Genomic DNA, 14,362 nt, shown 5'->3' with positions numbered 1-14,362 from the left:
CTGAATGGCCTATTACTGCAGCAGAGAATGCTGATTTTAATGTGGAGAGGCCAGGGATGAAGTATTATTTCTGTCATGGATTAGGGAAAGTTATCTGAAGTTGAACATGAATTATACTGAAAACACTGGGAATTTAGTATTCATCAGAATAGCGGAAACAAACTTTTTTTTTTTTGAAATTTTTTTTTTAAATAAATCTTTATTGATTTTGAAGTAGTGTCAACTGAGAAGAATAAAGCACATAAATACAATTTGTATAAAAGAGTTAAATTTTGAATTTTATTTTACATAGAAAATAAAAAAAGGCTTCTTTAAAACAACGTCCTTTTCCCCAATATTGAGCCAGCTGAATTTAACAATTAAGGAATGTTTTAATGTTCTCTGAGTTTCTTCCCCTCCCCCCCCGAACTACCATTTTTTACTTTACTCCTCCCCCCCCCCCCCCATAAAAGAACCCCACACAAAAAACCTTTTTTGGCTCGCCTCCTTATACCTAAAAAGAAGATGCGTTATGCTCACTGAATGTAACGTAAGTGATGTTGTTGGCTGTAAAGTTATAGTCACTATTTTTATGGAAACAGTTGAATATCACTCCATCCTAAAGTTTTCAGACTGCCTCAGATTCTGCTCAAATTTAAAATGGCTATGGTCATTTAGCAATTTTATTTTTTTAAATAGCACATATGCAGCTAGCACCTGTTGCCAACTGCGTAAGTATTTTCCAATGTATGAATTAATTGTTTTCAGTAGCATTTGGGTTGCAGTAAACCAGTTGAGCAAAATGGTATGGTAGCCATCTTAGTCCTCTTTTAAAGGCAATATATAGAAATAAAACACAGGATCAGACTCAGAAAGCTGAATGTGAGGAGAGAGTCCTCTTATAGTATCTACAGGTTACTAATGAGTTCACTAGTCAGGCTAGACACAGTATACCGGCATCCAAGGCTGCCATTTCAAGATGGATTCCCATGGCCATCTCGTCAGCATATATTGCCTATGGCAAGTAATCATTGCTTTCCTTGGAAGTGCATTTGACAAGAAGCATGGCTTCCTCATGGGTGGAAGCTCAGGCAATTTTGCCCAAGGAGATTTGTAGGACAACAACCTGGTCCACACTGCATACATTTTCTAAGTTCTATATATTGGGTGTGACAGCACGGGAGAACACCATATTCGAGTCCTCAGTGTTAACAAGCAGGCGCAGAAGTCCCATCCTAGATTTTGGGAACTGCTTTTATATGTTCCTACTTTTCAGAATGACACACCTATGTATTGCACTAGAAAATGAGATTAGGTTCTTACCTTGCTAATATCTTTAATAGTAGATAGATGTGTCATTCTGGAGCCCCACCCCATCAGTTATTTCTCCACCTGCCTACTGTCTTAATCAGACAGTTCAAGTCAAAACTGAAATTTTGATGTCAGTCAGCCCTCAAGGGTATGAAGAATAAATTGTTATAGCACATTGAGGAATGTTGAACTCCATAAATGTTTCTGATTGGTATGGTTATTCCAAAGTTTGGATTGTTCTATTGCAATATTTAACATGTTTGTTATACTTTCAGAGCAGAACAGAACTGTATTTTCTGGGAGGCTCCCTGTATCCCTCCATTTTATGTGTCTCTACATAGGGCTATTGCCTGCTTTGGTACAAACTGAAGGGAGCAGCAGAGTCCTCGGTAGAAGGAGGAGGAGTTGAAAACCTGGAGATTGTCATTATATGACACTATTTTAGATTAAAAATCAATAAATATTTTTTTAAAAAAAGAAAACCCGGAGTGGATTCCTTCTGCACAGCTCACAAGCATGAGGAGAGCACCCTACTGTCCAGAATGACACACCTACATATCGACTAGGAAATATATTAACAAGGTAAGAACCTAATCTCTCTTTATTTGGACCCTTTCAGTAACCCCATTATAAATCTCACCTTCAAAGAAAGACAGGAATGAACATCTGCATAATATTCTATTATAAATCTCTTACAGAGCTTTAAGTTAAGTGCTCTTCCTATATAAGAATGTTCCATCACTATTAAGTTTATTAAATATTTAGTTCACTAAAATCCTGCACAAGACCGATGATGAACACTTCACCCCAGCAAGGACACGAAAAACAACAAAAGTAGTGTCTTGGATATTTGAGGTTTTGAGTGCAATTAGAACTCAATTAAGTTTGTTCACAGGTAGTTGGAGATTAATCAATTGAGCAAACGTTTTTTTCCATAGTCAGTGTGGACTCCACTAATATGGAACATGAGGATGTTACTGGCAGACTTTACGGTAGATATGCAAACAACGGGATGGTTGGATAGGCTGGAGTGAGCTTGGACGGCAACTTCAGCATTTGAAACCTAGGACAATACCAGACTTTACAGTCTATGGCCCAGAAATATCAAAGAAAAGACAAGTTAATCTAATGTATTTTTTAATGGGTATAACTTATGGGCAGACTGGATGGACTGTCCAGGTCTTTATCTGCCGTCATTTATTGTTACCATATACGTCGTTAAGCTGCATATAAGAACTATAAATAAATATGGCGCTGAACGTTTGCCTTTTGATTGCCAAAAGAAAATGATTTGTTAGTAAAAATGTATCTAATCTTCGATTTCTGGGTCACTGTATGCCTAAATAGGTTTAAGGCGATTTACAAGTTCAGGCTTCCTTTTATCAAGCCAAGGTAGAGAGTTTTAGCACAGGCTGATGAGGTAAATACTCTGACGCTTATTCAATTCCTATGAGCTTTGGAGCATTTACCTCATCAGCCTGCGCTAAAACGCTCTACCATGGTTTGATAATATGAATCTCTAAGGACCCCTTTTATATTGAGGAGTTACAGCTCAGAATTACAATGTAAGATGCAAACTGCGGTAGTTGGCAGCAGGTATAGAGTTGTATAGTAATACAGTTGACAGAAGAGAGACATTGGCTTGTCTTTAGAAATGTAGTTCAGTTAATTTGTGTACATTACTGTTGAGTTAGTGCCATGTAGATAGGATGCGACTATACTTTTTGTGTTGGGAAGGTAGAATTTGTGGTATCTGAAGCTCAATGACAAGATTTCTCTTTCAGTGAATCACAATTCACTATCTGACCACTAGATGGGGCCATTTCACCTTGTTATATGCAGTATAAGTTGCCTAGGCTAAAGCTAGGGTGAAGTGTTGTTGCTATGATAATGCACTTATTGTATAGTCCAAAGATTACCATTTATCTGTAGTGAGCAAAATCTAAGATATTTTGGTCTCTCGACCATAGGGAGGTATTTGTCCTTGATTCCAGGATTGAGGAACCGTGTTGTTGGTGAGATGGAGAGCTACTTTCCCCCAATTTGCAGCAAAGAATCGGCTCCATTTAAAAATTTCCAAGCAGACAGTCAGGTGGAGGCCACCTGCAGGTCATAATTTTCCCAGTTCTATAAGACTTCCAAGGAACTTTCCCTTGAAAAAGCTGTTACAGTCAAGTTTCAATATATACAATTTTCTGATCTTAAAGAAACATTTTAAAAGTTTTCTTAGCACTAGTAGTGGCCCAGTTAAACCTACCTGGAATATGGCTTGCACAGAAGGGAACTAGCTGCCAGAAATTAATATTAATTACTTGTAATCTGTTGCATCTTGCTTCAATCAGCTAGCATACCCAAAGGTTGAAGGGTAACTAATGTAACACCCATTTTTATAAAGGACTGCTTTTTTGGGTGCCATATATAGAATTTAATCCTAAATGGACAGTCTCTCAATAGAGAAAGGTAAATAGCAGAGCACTTCACTGTACTGTACTGTAACCACTGGTTAGACTGATTTATGGACTGAAGAAATATGATCACGAAACGTTATTCTACTGTGAATTGCATTGGTTGCCTGTGGAGGCCCGGGTACTGTTTAAGCTGGGTTGCTTTTGTTACAGGGCTTTATTTGGAGCAGCCCCTACCTACTTGGTTAATAGTTTCTCTATAGCTACTCACAAACACAGTAGAAAAACCCATGCTTTGTTTAATTTTCCTTCAGTAAAGGGTTGTAAAAGTAAGAAATTTTTAAATCATTCTTTGGCATCCCAGGCAGTTTTTCATGAAAATGAATTTCGATCACTGTTGCTCTCAGCTGATTCCTATAGACATTTTAGAAAAAGCTGAAAACTATCTGACTACTTAATTCATTCATCCTTGATTATGTTTAATGTTTATCATTTTTTGTTAACCGCGTAGAACTTCTTTGGTATCGCAGTCTATAAGCGCAATGTTATACTTATTAATAGCATTGAAATTCAAAGAAGAGAGATATAACGTATATTAAAAGAGAGACGTAACACTTATGAAGCATCTAATAAGCACAAATCAGAACATTCAAATAGCATAGATATAATACATAACTGATACATCAATATTAAGTTCTATTAAAAAAAAAAAAAAAAGAACAAATTTAAAAATACAGAGTATAATAATTCAGGCAACAGTAAATCTCAATTCACATTTCAGCCACTTATCTTTGCCACTAGACTGCAGCTTGCCATCAGATGATTGCAGCAGGGAAATTTCTCCCAATCAGCCAAGCCAGCAGGACTCTCTGAAGCTGCTTTTTTGGCAAGTCCTGCTGGCTCAGCTGATCAGGGGAATAGCAAGCTGTGGTCTAGTGGCAAAGATCAGTGGCTAAAATGTAGGCCAGGGTTTTCCGGGCCTACATTTCAGTCACCTATCTCGTGTCCACGCAGGTGTTTTAGGCCACTTAACACCGCTTCTGGCATTGGCCCCACCTGCTTTGGCATTTGGCAGCCTATTTTGCCTACGTAGGCATGATTCCGATGCCTTTTATTTAGTCCCTGTTAGGCACCTCAACCTTGATGTTTTTTACCATTTATAACGACATTTTTCAATTAATTTAGGCATCGGTAGGGTGCTTACTGGCACCTAGGTTTAGGCACCAGTATTAGAATTTTACCCTTATATAGCCCTCAATGGAGATTACATTGTCTAACATGTTTTTTTACAAAACTTTTCAAACCACTCTCGTACATAACTGGAAGTCAGAATCTGTCTAAACTGAGCTACTTTTCATAAGGAAATCAGAACTCCATTTCCAGGCATGTAAGCCAAAGAAAATCAACCTTGCTTTCCTGCATATTTTGTAACAGATGGTAGAAAGAATATGGTTAAGACAGTGAAATAGGGGAACACTTATGGTACTGGGTACTTTACACAATTGCTGTGGCTGATAGTAAGTAATACACTAGCAGAAATCCAGGACTGGGTGAGGCTTTCCCTTAGGACATTGGATATTTGGTCACCTATCTGTGCTATACTGTCTTTTAGATTCCCAGTACTGGCAATTTGATACTTCATAAGCCATGAATTCCCTTGAAAAATAAAAATATAGCAGTTCTTTTTTTATTATTATTATTATTTTTATTAATTTCAAATATAGGGCCTGTTTTACAAAGTCCTGTGGCAAGAGCCCTAAAGCCCTTTAAATCTCTACGGGCTTTGGGGCCATTATTGCAGCGGCCCGTGCTAAACGGCTTCGTTAAAGAGGCTTCTAGTATCAAGTACTACTTGTACAGAAAGCAAATTAAACCAAACAAATTTACAAAGCCAAGGCATACTAAATCCATACTTTTAACAAGATTTAAGCAAAAATAAAAAGCGTAATTATAATGGTAAAATTAGCTCAAGTCCTCTATTTGGATCCAAGAAGTTTTAGATTGGCGAACTAAAGGGAAAGTACAATCTATACAACAAAAGTAATGCTATCTTCTATATGGTGGGAACTGAGTTATGTATTTTATTTATAGAGCTCAAGATTTATGTTTATCCAAGCGGGACAAAGCCAAAAAATTAGTTAATTGTTGAGGCTCAAAAAAGACATATTTAGTTGAATGGTAACGAACAATGCACTCACAAGGGTGTCTTAAATAGAATGTAGCCCCCTAATGAGATGACCCCTGGTTTTAGGAGAAGAAAATCACGTCTACGTTTTTGTGTTTCTCTTGAAATATCAGGGAACATTTGGATTGGTTATACTGATCTACCAATAGCACACATGATAAAGTAGGAATAAAAGATCACTATATGCGAGCAGCCCAAAAATCACCTACTTTACTTGGCTTGCCTGTGCCTTAAAACCTCCCCAAAAAAGCAGTAGTGGCAGAAGGGCACATCATCAAGGAGAAAACACCCTGCTGTCCAACCACACCAGTGAGGGTAAATATTGAACAAGTACAGCAACCAGATTAAGGAAGGAGTGCTGAAAAGTTTTCAGACCAACCAATCAACGTCCTAAATTCTGAGCGTTATTTTGCCACTGCAGCTGAAAAGAGTGTTATCTTATTTCGTTAAGCACCAGTGTGCAGAAACAAAGTTCTATGTTTTGACATTGTTTCAGATCATTGATTGGACCATATCTACGTCATTCTCTTCTTGATTGGGCTGAGAACTTTTCAGCACCCTCGTATATTAAACAATAGTCAGTACATTTTTTTTTCTTATGTTTATTGTAATTTTCAAATATAAACAGAAAGATAAACCATACTCATAACAGAGACATTGATGCTAGGAGACATAAGTGTCAGGCCCCAGAAAATCCAATAACATCTCCCACTCCCTCCCCCCTTACCCCCCGGTCATACTGCTAGCTCCTCACAATTCAGAAGTCTCGACCTAGTAATACAGTACATTCCCACTGAAAGTCCACATTCCTCTGGAAGCATTGATTGCAGGCAGGCATATGTACTCTGGATGATGTAGTATCAGATGGAAAACTGCTTGACTTTTCATGACTGCAGCAATCATTTGGTATTGCTAAATCTCAAAGTTATAAGTGGTTGCAGTTGAAGCAGGCCATTCAGAAGGGGTTTCCTGAATGGAAAAACTTAAAAACTCAGTATAGCTTGCCGGGCCTGTGCTTCCAGACAGATTTCCTGGGGCATCAGGCAGCCAAGTGGTATAAATTAATATCTGAATTTTTGAATAAGAAACCATTGTCCATTCATCTTAACATTCTGGAAATCAATCTGGCCCCAAATAAATAGGATGTTAGAAAATCCGGTAGCCTTGACATATGATACCATATTATTTGGAACAACTATGAGAGCAAGAAGTCAAATATCATCAAGTAATAACAAACTTCTTTTTATTTTAACTGGAATAGCAATACAACAAATCACATTCAATTGGAAAAAACATGACAGATTAAATTATACATTCTGGTGGAATTCTGTATGTCATATATACAAAATGGAGCTCACTATAGCAACACAAAAAGGACATATAGATAAATTTCAAAAAATATGGAGACCATTAACTGAATATTGTAAAGAATGATTAATTTTCCCATGTATAGAATTTGATTAGAAGAAAAAGGGATCATATCTCTAAATATTATATAATATATTAATACTTGATTTATAATATGAAATATGGAAAGAATAGCATTTAAAAATTTTATTCATGTATTACTGAATAGAAGGGAGGGGGGAGGGGATGGGATATTATTATATTAACTAAGAATTATATAAATTTAGTTTTCTGAAATATTAGTATGAATTTATATTGTTGATGTAACATATGAAAATGAATAAAGATTTCTCATTCAGTATTGATAGGGAGGGAGGGAGAGGAAATTATTATATTCAATAATAATTATATTAATTTAAATATCTTACATAATATTATAACTTTATAAAATATTGATTTTCTAAAGAAATTTTAAATTTGATATTAATCTGTAAGTTAATCAAGTGTGATTATTCAAGTTTATAATGAATTTATTTAAAACACTTGTTGTAACATAAGAAAATGAATAAAGATTTATAAAAAAAAAAAGAATAAGAAACCAAAAACTGGTCTTAAAGACATTTGGAGCATTGAGACTAAGCAGCAGATTTCAGCATCTCAATGACCCTGGATTTGGACTTGGAGGATGAGAAGTACAGCATCAGCATCTATGAGGCAAACTTGGTTTTTTTTTGTTGCATAGAAGTTTTTGGGCCCCTGTTAGATTACAAAAATTAGATAGTTCTAAGTCAAATAGATGCTGGCACTGTCATCTCGATATAGGGACATTGGATCATCTGCTCTTCTTTTGTCCCTTGATACTTAGATTTTGGCGATCCATTTGGGGGTCAAATTAATAGAATACTGGACGTCCCATTGAAATTGAAATATGATGCGGTGCTATTTGGCACAATATTGATGGCTAAAAGCCCAATAACTTCCCATAACAACAAACTTCTCTTTATCATGACATAAGTTGCCATACAACTTATTTTGAAGAACTGGAAAAACTGAGACCGGTTAAATTATAATTTCTGATGGGAATCTTTATGCCACACTTTTAAACTGGAACGTATGAATGCACTACAAAAAAGGGACATTATAGGAAATTTAAGGATGTCTGGGAGCCACTGACAAAATCCTGTAAGGAGTGACTTGATTTTAATTTTAGCCCTTTGAGTATACATGTCCAGGGGGTGGTGGGGATATACCATTAATTTAACTTGGGAAAGGCCATTTGGGTGGGTGGGAGGGGTAAAAATGATTACTTATGTATTTCTGCAAGATGAATGTGCATTTCTTGAATTATTATATGAACATATACTTATTTATTGCACTGTTGATAGTTGGAAAATCAATAAAGAATATATGTATATATATATATATATATATATATAAAAGAAAGTCCACATCTTAGCTCTCCAATCAGTATATATATCCCACACTTCATGGTATACTACCAAATCAATACATCGCATGGCGGTCAGTTTAGACATAAGCTGTATATAATCCAATTTGGCACACACCACCGAGTCCCTGGGCGGCAAGGGCCGTTTCTACTTCACCGCCAAGACCAATCTTGCTGCAGTAAAAATATAAGCCACCAATTTCTGCACTGGCCTAGTATAACCAGTAACTGGGGCATTCAGCAAACAGCAAACCAGAAGCAAGGGGCAGTGCCTCTGAGTAATGTGTACCACTAACTGACCCACCATTTGCCAAAATGACTGTTAGTGAAACTATGTTATCAATTTATTTATTTAAAAGATTTCTCAACCGCCTATTCCTAGGCGGCATTATAAATAGTAACATACATAAAATAAAGGAAACGAGACAAATTACAGATCATTCAGTGTAGACAGGGCTCTTTTTACGAAGGTGCGCTAGGGCCTTAACGCGCGGAATAGCATGTGCTAAATTGCCCCGCGCGCTAGTGCTACCGTCTCCTTTTAAGCAGGCGGTAGTTTTTTGGCTAGAGGTGCGTGCGCTAAAAACACTAGTGCACCTTTGTAAAAGGAGCCCTTAGTTCACAGCTCTCCATAATATATTAATCCAGAAACCAGAATTAGTCAGGAAACATCATTCATTGGAATCTTGAGCATTTTCTTAAACTTCTGAGTAACAGACAGAGCTCTTGGCGGTGAAGGTGTGAATATTGCAGTCGTTGGACTGGCACACTTCACTATGCCTAAAGTATTATCTGCTTAGCAGCTGCACATCACTATTAAATTGATAATTTTTTTTGCTTCCCCTCACTCTAATCCATACCCAAAGTTAGATATTTGGCTCAATATTGCCTTAAAATTATTGGACAATAAAGTTATACTGTACATTCACATTTAACTTGCTTTGAACATCAGCCAGATTGTGTAGGTTTCCTGTAAATATTTTTGTGTTCAATCTGATGCTGTCAGAGTGGCATCTGCTGGCTATAAACCTGTATAAATAAAATCAAAGCCAAGTTGGAAAGCTGGATTTGTTTCTAGGGAAGAATAAGATTTATTTGTTTAGGTCTCATTTTATTTGCTTTCAGATGAGTCAGATAGCAGTTCTGCAGTCCTTTTGCCGAGAGAAGTATTCTTTTGTGTGTTATGGGTTGCAGGCTCAGCCAGCTGAGAAAAGAGTTGGCTGCTTAACCTTGTTTTCCTACACAGGGGTTTTTTCAGCCTTTCTAGTGGAACTAAAAGAATGTGTTTCCCGATCCAGACTATTTGCCTTAGCAGACCCATTCTATCTTTTATTAAAGGAGCCTAGGAAATTTTAAATCCATGTCTTCTAACTACTGAACACTCTTTTCACATCTATTTTACATATTATTGTTAGTAGTAGCTGTAAAAAAAAAACAAAAAAAACTGTAGGCATATTATATGACCTTATTCATGACCTCCACCATTCAACCAGTTTCGCTTAGTAGGAAGTATCGTGTGTTTTTGGGGGGGGGGGGGGGTTGCATGGAACTGGAGAGGTATTTTATAGTTGGGAAGCTGTCCAAAATTTAAACTGAGAATGAACCACAAAAGGTGCACTGTTAATAAATTAGTTTGCACACTCTTGTATCAGATTATAATAATATGATGATGACTGGAATACTGGCAGTAATCTAACATGCTGACAGTCCTCCAGAAAACAATAAAATACTGCTTCATTCCTGTAGGAAGACACAAAGCACAGTGTGGAAATGTTTCTTTTATGAACATTTCACTGGTCTTTTTACGATTATATTTTATTACAAAATTACACACAAATCAACTTAAGCTCCACATACAGACGATTGCAAATCAGCTTCAACAGAACTAACATAGGAAGGCATTAACAAACAGTTGCATTTTCAACATTTTCCTGAAATTCATCCTCCCAGCACAATATCACAAAAGTGTATTAATTTTCAAACACATGATAAAACATGACAAAATAAGAACATTTTTTTTATTTCTATGCCTTTTAAACAAACCAAATAACTGCATGGCTGAAATGAGCCAAATTCCCCTTCATTCATATTTGGTTTTGGCCCCATGAGCTAATGGGGTCGTGCACGGTGAAGTTGCTTTGGGAGGAGAGAAAGGAGAAGTATGAGTCATTTCACCAATCAGTATTGAAACCGTTAAGCCAGCCTATCCCTGCCTCACTTCCTCCAACTCTCTTAGCTGATGATAGGCTGCTCAGTAGGAATCTGAAAACCAAATGCCATCAGTTCAGCACCACTATCTCTCCTGCATTCAGAAACAGAAAATCAGACAGAAAAGTGCTAGCTTCAGAAATCAGTTCATTGAAGTAAAAAATGTAGAGGGAGAAAGCGCTGCTCCTTGTGACTCTGGGAAAGTCACTTAATCCTCCACTGCCCCAGATACATTAAATAGACCATGAGCCCACTGGAACAGACAGAGAAAATGCTTGAAGCCTGTATGTAAACCGCTTTGTGGTTGAAAAACTACAAAAAGCTGGTATACAAGTCCCAATCCCTTTCCCTTTATAAAAGCACAGACAACAAGGCTGTGTGTTTTGGGGGGGTTGAGAGAGAGGAGTGAAAGCAGCACTGTTTTTCCTCTGTGTCACAGAAAACCAACAGGCCTTCTCTGTGTGGGTCTAGAGCAGGGGTCTCAAAGTCCCTCCCTGAGGGCCGCAATCTAGTCGGGTTTTTAGGATTTCCCCAATGAATATGAATGAGATCTCTGTGCATGCACTGCTTTCAAGGCATATTCATTGGGGAAATCCTGAAAACCCGACTGGATTGCGGCCCTCAAGGAGGGACTGAGATCCCTGGTCTAGAGCCAAAGCATAATGAGAGAAAAGGAGCTAAACAACACAGGGCAAAGCATAGGCAGGCAGATAATTTTTCTTTCTTGATATGAGTATGCTATGCTGCATATTCAGATTCTCAAAACTTTAACGCGGTTGCTAAACTGGCTTCCAGATAGTTTAGCCTGCATGCATTTCAGCGGTGGATTATCAGAACGGCTTATCTTGGTCTTTAGCGAGCTTTCTAGCAGTCTCCGGCACTGCCGTGCAATTGGGCTCTTCAATAATTAAATGAGCACTCCAGTGGATTCTTAAAAATTGCCGAGCCATTCTCCAAGAGCGGCATCAGTTTTTGGTGACAAAAATCAGTGACGTATAAGGCCCCACCCATAGACCCTCTCTGGATGCATCCGGGGAGGGGCCTAAGGCTCTGATTGGCCCAGACACATAAGATGAATGACTTGCTTTTTTAAAATCACTATTATAACGGCTGTGATAGCAGCCTGTCAGTTTTTTAAGCTTTTTTTTTTTTTTTTTAATCTAGCCCTCAGAGAAAAAGGAAACAAAACAGCGCAGATAAGCAGTGCCAAGCAGTCAATCATCTACTACTACTTATTACTGTACATAACACTATATGAGCACTGATTGGCTCAGATACTGACAGGAAAGTAAGAACATAAGAAGTTGCCACCACTGGGTCAGACCATTGGTCCATCGCGCCCAGCGGTCCGCTCTCGCGGCGGCCCGTCAGGTCTATGACCTGTAATGTGGTTCCTGTCCGTTTCTGTAACCTACCTCTTCTTTTTTATCTGTAACCCTCAATCCCCTTTTCTTTTAAGAACTTGTCTAAACCTTCCTTGAAACCCTGCAATGTGCTCTGGGCTATCACAACCTCCGGAAGTGCGTTCCATGTGTCCACCACCCTCTGGGTAAAAAAGAACCTCCTAGCATTTGTTCTAAACCTGTCCCCTCTCAATTTTTCCGAGTGACCCCTTGTGTTAGTGGTTCCCCACAGTCTGAAAAATCTGTCCCTGTCCACTTTCTCTATGCCCCTCAGGATTTTGAAGGTTTCTATCATGTCTCCTCTAAGTCTCCGCTTTTCCAAGGAGAAGAGCCCCAGCATCTTCAACCTGTCAGCATACGAATAGTTTTCCATACCTTTTATCAATTTAGTTGCTCTCCTCTGGACCCCCTCGAGTACTGCCATGTCCTTCTTGAGGTACGGCGACCAGTATTGGACACAATACTCCAGATGTGGGCGCACTATTGCACGATACAGCGGCATGATGACTTCCTTCGTCCTGGTCGAGATACCCTTTTTAATGATACCCAACATTCTGTTCGCTTTCTTTGAGGCCGTTGCACACTGAGTTGATGCTTGAAAGCTGATATCCCCCAGCAAATTAAAAAAAATAACATCCCAATTCTTCCCCCCTCCCCCACCAATCTCTCCCAGGGCTGTTCAATGCCCTTGACAAAGCCGGTGTTCCCTGACAACCCCCCGACAGCCCCCCAACAGTCTATCGCCCTCTTACCTTTAAATTGAAGGATTGCAAGAAGGATGCCCATTCCCTCCCACCACTGGGATCCCCTGCCCCCGACAACCCACCCCAATACCACCTGCACCTTTAAATCGAAGGATGGCAGGAGGGATGTCCACTCCCGCTGCCTGGGTCCCCTGCCCCCCTGACAATCCCCGGCTCCCCCATACCTTAAGATGAAGGCCAGTGGGAGGGATGCCTACTCCCTTCCGCTGTTGAGGACCCTTCCCCTCCCCTCCCCCGTACCATAAGACGAAGGCCGGTGGGAGGGATGCCTACTCCCAGATGGCAGGCCCGCCTCTTCAAAATGGCGGTCCTTCTGCTTCCCAGTGCATCCTGGGATGCACCATGAGGGGCCTAAGGCTCTGGTTGGCTCAGACACCTGAGGTCTCTCCCATTTCCCTCTGCTGTTCTTCCTGCCTGTCAATCAGCTGAGCCAGCTGAAATCGGGGAGAACTGTGGCTCAGTTGATCAGGGCAGGGAGAGCAGCTTTGACAGAAGGGAGGAACTGTGTTTAGCGATTGCTCTTCTGAGCAAGCGCCAGGCACAATTTCTCCCGCTCTGTACTGGTGATTCTCCACACAAAATTGTGTGCATATAATTTGCATACTATTATGCTGAGAATCGCCCATAAAATAAAATTCGCTCCCACTAAGACCACCACATCGACTCACCGGATTTTACCAGCAAGTTTTGAGAATCCGTCCCTGAGTGCTTAAGGAGGTGTCATGCCTTAATCTCTCCAGTAGCCAGCTGGTCAATCAGCTAGGTGTGATTATTTGCTAGATATGATTGTTCATGATTAGACTTGGATGTTTCTTCACATTTGGTTGTTGCTGCTGGGCATCCTGATTTTGGATCCTTCCTAGTCCCTCCTAGAACATGCCAACTTGCTATCTGGAGATCCCTTTGCTGCCTTTACAAAATTAGGATTTGGATGTTTCAAGCTCATGGTCGTCCATTTAGGCATTCTTAGACATCCATATGCTTCAAAAATAGGTGCCTTAGACTCCCATGTTATACATTACTTGACTTCCAGGCAGTGGCGTACTGGGGGAAGGGTGCAGTCCGCCCCGGGTGCATGCCCCAAGGGTAGTGTTGTGTACAGCCGGCTACCCTCCCTATTCTGCCGCTGCTGCTTTCCTTAACCAGCAGCAGCGGCAGTAAACTGTAAGCAGTAGTGTCTGCATCCCAGCTTGTGCTCCCTCCGGCGGTTGTTTTGCTTCTAGCTGGCTCCCCTGCTCAAAGCCGCGGGCGTCGGCTCCTCGCACAATCTGTAGCTGTGTTGGAAGTCTTCTCTCTGATGTCAGAGGGAACAC

This window comes from Geotrypetes seraphini, chromosome 1 (assembly GCF_902459505.1).
Source record: "Geotrypetes seraphini chromosome 1, aGeoSer1.1, whole genome shotgun sequence".
Lineage (NCBI taxonomy): Eukaryota > Metazoa > Chordata > Amphibia > Gymnophiona > Dermophiidae > Geotrypetes > Geotrypetes seraphini.
The sequence above is the reverse complement of the archived record's forward strand: the minus strand, read 5'-3'. Positions refer to the sequence as shown.